Below are 6275 nucleotides of genomic sequence, written 5' to 3'. Positions count from 1 at the left end.
AGATTTCACAAACAATCCGACATATTTTGAAATACAGTCCAAAATACATCAGTAGCTGTCAAAATGAGTTATTTTTTTATAATATTTTTATTTGCACGTAATTCCCTGTGGGCATAGATAACATATTCAATTCAGCTTAGATTAGGTAACACCATTCATTCATGAAACACGGCACACAGAAGTCACTTTAAAACCAAGCAGCTTAAAGGATTAGTTCACTTTCAAAAGAAAATTACCCCATAGCTTTACTCACCCTCAAGCCATCCTAGGTGTATATGACTTTCTCCTTTCTGATGAACACAGTCTGAGAAATATTAATAAACATCCTGACGCATCCGAGCTTTATAATGGCAGTGAGTGGGATCAACGAGTATGAGCTGAAGGAAGTGCCTCCATCCACATCCATCCATCATAAACGTGTATTCCACATGGCTCCAGGGGTTAATAAAGGCCTTTTGAAGTGAATCGATGCATTTGTGTAAAAAAAAACAAAAACAAACATATTTAACAAGTTATGAAGTAAAATATCTAGCTTCCACCAGACCGCCTTCTGTATTTAACTTACGAAAAAAAGTGTAAAACTCTCACAGTTCAAAAAGCTTACGCTTCATCCTACGCCTTACGTATTCAACTTACGGAAAAAGTTTAATTGACGTGATGCCAGTTTACACTTTCTTCGTAAGTTGAATACGGAAGGCAGTCTGGCGGAAGCTAGATATTTTACTTCATAACTTGTTAAATATGGATTTTTTTTTTTTTTTTACACAAACGCATTGCTTCGCTTCAGAAGGCCTTTATTAATTATTGTAGTAGGTTTTGCTTTGGATGGAGACACTCGTTGCCATTATAAAGTATTGTAAAATTATAAAATATTTCTTCGATTGTGTTCATCATAAAGAAAAAAAAAGTCATATACACCTAGGATGGCTTTAGGGTGAGTAAAGCTTGGGGTAATTTTCATTTGAAAGTGAACTAATCCTTTGTAATGAACCGGTTGCGAGTTCTGCATTGAGAAATCTTTCTCGCACTCACGCTAGGGTGACCATATGTGCCATTTTCCCAGGACGCGTCCTGTCCAGGATTTCTAACTGGCCTAAAATGGCTTGTGCCCTTGCCTCTTTAATCGTGAAAGTGGTCATATCGATGTGCCCCCGGAACGCGATTTCTACACGGAGGTCTGTGCAAGCTGCTGTTCTTATATTGACAGTCTTCATGCAATGCATTAAAATGTTGTCGTATTTGCAATGCTTTGACCGTTCTCTGTAGATCCAGCCTTCTCGCAAGCCACGATTGGTCGATTATGTATAATGCACGCTATTGGTCAAATTATTTTTCAGTCATTACCTTCCGCAAATATGAAAACAAAAACAAAACTGGGGCATTTTATGCAACTTAGAAATCCTGGACAGGACGCGTCCTGAAAAAAAATGGCACATACGGTCACCCTAACTCACGCGAAATTTCAGACCACGTGGATTCCTATTGAAATGGCTGCATTTCGACCCTGAAAATTCGCTGAAATACGGTAAACATTAACGTCTCTCGTATGCCTATTACACCACGGAGTCTGCCGCGCGGACGTATCTTGCACAGGGTTGCCAGGTTTTCACAACAAAATCCGCCCAATTGCTACTCAAAACTAGTAGCCTGAAACTACTCAATCGCGTTTCAGGCGGGTCCCCTGGTAAAAATCGCATTCCGGGGGATAAAATCCGCGTTTTTGGCGTGGTTCCCCTGGTAAAATTTTACCAGAGGCTAAATATCATGTTATTTTGGGTCGCTTCAACCCGCGGACATGAAAAACAATCCGCGGCAACAGTGTTAAAGTAGCCCAATTCCGCGAGAAAACCAAAGACTTGCGTCTTAGTGAAAATGACACAAGGGGATTTTTAAATACTGTAGCCTATTATTGTTGCAGTGTTCGTCTTGTTGCTAGGACGATTGTTTTATACATTGTAAAGGACTATTTTTAAAGATAATGTTCAGGTAAGACTATAAAATAATTTCAACTATTTATTTACTGTAGGCCTATATGCTGAGTTCGCTTATTATGAAGAAAGTTGTGATTTCCCATTAGAATATATTGTGCTTGTTTAACCATGGAACATGACGTATCAGTCTCAGACAACAGGGAATGTAATTTCCATAATAACAATACGAGGAAGTCAGACATTTGGTGAGGCAACAGTTAGCACATAATTCCTGAAACTTTAAACTACTTCCACAACAGTTTCAGGAGCTGTTGTTTTTGGAAGAGCCATCACTTTCTCCATTTATACACATTCAGTGTATGTATCCCTCAGTAATGGATTTCATTTATGAATCAATTTCCCAGATAACAGCAAGTTCTGTTTTTACAAATGGTCTGACAAACTAAATAACAAGCCCATGTATCACATGTGCGCACACACAATTTTTCCTGTGTATGATTGAACAAATCAATTTATTTTCTCATTTTGAAGCTTATGATACACAATGATTTTCATGTAAATGCATAGCATTAAAATAATAACTAATAAACAGTATTAAAACACCTAGTATTGATCCTAGTTTGCAAATATAAAAAATATTGATATTTACAGATCGACCTGCCCGTTCATATAATTAAGAGATTATGCAGAGAGCAAGATAACAATGTTCTCAGTAGTTGTATAACATGCAGGCAGTGAGCCATGAGACACATGGGAAGGCGTCTGCCTCCACTTAGAAAATAAGAGACTCAGAGGACCACTTAAGCCAGAGGTTTGTATCCCAGACCTGATCTTACTCTGCGTGCTTGGGGTTTTCAGGAATTACAACATGTTTACACATCTCAGGTGAACATGATACATCCTGAAACCTTCTAGAAATTAGTGCTGTGATGAGTCAGAGAGCTGATTTGTCACCTTGTAAAGTCTTTGGTTCAAAAACAGGGGCAGTAACATCAAGGTAGCAACTTTGAACCCTACAAGAGCTGCGATTTATCACTATTATGACCTGCACTAACCCAGCTAAGAGGAAACATTTTCAGAACTTTAGCTAACGTTGTGGCAAGGTTCTCTCAAAGTTATGAAGAAACATTCTTTCAGTAATGTTAAAGGGTTCATTCGGCCAAAAATGAAAATTCTGTCATTTACTCACCCTCATGTCTTTCCAATCCTGTAAGACTTTTGTTCATCTTCTGAAGATCAGTTGTGGTAAACGGAGGGTGAGAAAATGATGACAGAATTTAAATTTTTGGTGAACTAACCCTTTAATAAAACATTAATTCAAAGTTATCTGGTCTACTCACCCCCATGTCATCAAAGATGTTCATGTCTTTCTTTCTTAAGTCGAAAAGAAATTAAGGTTTTTAGGAAAACATTCCAGGATTTTTCTCCATATAGTGGACTTCACTGGGGTTCAACGGGTTCAAGGTCCAAACTGCAAAGGGCTCTACACGATCCCAGCCGAGGAATAAGGGTCTTATCTAGGGATATGATTGGTCATTTTCTAAAAAAATAAAAATGTATATACTTTTTAAGCACAAATGCTCATCTTGCACTGCTCTGCGATGCGCCACGCATTACATAATCATGTTGGAAAGGTCACGCGTGACGTAGGTACCACAGTAGAAGTACCACAGTAGAGTGAAAAACTCGTCCGACATCGTTGTTTTACCTTTTTTTTGTAAAGGCCGTTTACTTAGTCTTTGCACGTTCGCTTTGTAGACACTTGATCTGTACTTTTGCCTACATCACGCGTGACCTTTCCAACATGATTACGTCATACGCGGCCCATCGCAGAGCAGTGCAAGATAAGCATTTGTGGTTAAAAAGTATATAAAGTTTTATTTTTTTTTAGAAAATGACAGATGGTTTCTCTAGATAAGAAGCTTATCTAGAGAAACCATCTGTCATTTTCTAAAAATACTTTTTAAACTTTATATACTTTCATAAAGCTGCACTGAAACTGACATTTGGACCTTCAATCCATTGAACCACGGTGAAGTCCTCAAAAACTTTAATTTCTTTTCGACTGAAGAAAGAAAGACATGAACATCTTGGATGATATGGGGGTGAGTAAATTATCAAAAACTAATTCTTTCTATCTTTGCATAACCAAGAAAGAAAAAAACTGAGCGTTTTGAACATTCAGAGAAAATTTTAAAATAATGTTTTTATAACTTAATGGGAATGTTAGCAAAACATTCTTAGAGTAGACGCTTAACCTGTGTTGCCCAAATTTGAAACTTGTAAAAAGCACTTTATGAGAGCTTTACTTTAATTTACTTCAATTTAATTGAGACTGCTAAAGCTCACCATTGAAGGCTGCTGATTTGAACTGCACAAGGATCAAATTATGAACTATCACCACTGTGCCTTGAACCACAGCTCTGCATGATCAGACATAGAGATAACTGTCTGTGCAGCAAGGCCTTCTGTTCCCACACACATAATTACATGTCCATTAGAGTTCAACTACATGTAGGTGTTATTTAGCGAGAAAGTTCAGAGGAAGGCCCGCATTACAAGCAGCATGTTGAATCTGGTCCGTTTTTGTATAGCAGTGTGAATCAAATTAACCTCCGCCAGCAACAATACCTGCATGTTTTCCTGACGTCTGCAACAAGTAAATGAGAACTGTGCATTCCTTGACAAGCGTGTCCAGCATGCTACAACGTGTTCTTCTGAGAGAACAGACTGTGACATCAAATCCCTTCTGATCTACTGTATCAGGCCGAGTCATTGTAAAAGAATGTATTTTTTATTTGCTGTAGACTCCCCATGATATTCATAGTTTGATATCTTTAAAGAAACAATTCACCGGTTTTCAATGGTTGCTTGTCTTGGGGAGTTAGTGGAGGTAGTGTCATGTCATGGGCATGCATCTTTATTGATCACTTATTCAATGATGGCAGCAGAAGAATGAATTCAGAAGTGTACAAAAGAGTCTTGCCTATAGTGTTCAAGAAAATGCCACCAGACTCACTGGGAAGTGCTTCATATGGCAACAGGACAATGACCCAAAACACTAGTACTGCCAACTCAGTCAAGGAGATTATCATAGGAATTTTGGGTCTTAGATTGGCCAAGTCAGTCTAAGTAAATATTAGCTTTAATATTAGCTTTTACACTTATACATTTGCTTTAAGTCCCAATACTTATGCTCACATTAGGCAGAGGGATGAAACTCTAAAACTGCTGTACTTCTTAGTTGGCAAAACATGTGTTGAATGTGTTGAAACAGCTAATAATAAAATGTGACATTCTGTACTTCTGCCTCATATTAATCTTTTAATCATATTTATAGATGTCTTGACACCACAGCTAATATATAGCTGAACTGTCCCTTTAATTTGTATATTAGACTAATATCTAATATTTGGGAACAAACATCAGATGATTTTAGTAAAGCTATAGTCATATCTTATGAGTGTGAATTTGTTTACCATGTAAATATTCTGGTGGCTTATACTAATTTGTTCATGATAATGACTCCTCATCTTCTAATTTATGGTTTAATGTTTCCAAGAAGACACACTATGGTCATCTTTATATGTTTGGTGGAGTAAACTATGCCATATTTAAGGTAAGGATGTGTCAGTTCTGTTTTTAGGCATTTAGTTTTGTATTGAGTGTCTGTCAGTGACTCATAGCACGGCTGGAAAACTTTGCCATTTGGTCAATTGTTGTGATATAATCTTGCAATAATGATAAACACCTGCTGTTAACAAGCAGAATCACTGAAGAAAAGAGAAACACAAGAACTACAACTGACTTCAGTCACAGCCTTAGATGAAATCAACTGAAGATAAAAATCGTTAAATCTCTGTAGATTTGATTAAACAACTCCAGAAACAGCATTACCAGCTTCATATATTACTAACCAGATTGACTTTATTTTCAAACATCTACAGAATTGAGAATTAACAGAGGTTTATTGGTCAAGAAAAGAAAAGAAAAGAAAAGAAAAGAAAAGAAAAGAAAAAGACGCCACCATCATGGAGAACAGTGTTTGCTTAAGTTGGGAAAAACGCTTCACGCTGCAATGCATACTGGGTATTACCATAGGACAAAACTCCCATCATGCACTGCAGTATGAATAATTATTGTCACCACTGTTGAGGATTGTATGCTATGTTTTCATGTATAAGCCTGAGCAGTAATAGTTGTTTATTTTTAACACTGAAGCATTATGGTGGCTTTTGATTCAGCAATGTACAAGTGTTTGCTGTGAAACACTATTGAAATTGCTCAAACACAAATTATTATAAAAACATAAAAGGGTCAAGAGCCCAACTAAAACAAACCCTG

This window comes from Ctenopharyngodon idella, chromosome 23 (assembly GCF_019924925.1).
Source record: "Ctenopharyngodon idella isolate HZGC_01 chromosome 23, HZGC01, whole genome shotgun sequence".
Taxonomy (NCBI): domain Eukaryota; kingdom Metazoa; phylum Chordata; class Actinopteri; order Cypriniformes; family Xenocyprididae; genus Ctenopharyngodon; species Ctenopharyngodon idella.
Note: the sequence above shows the minus strand (reverse complement) of the source record.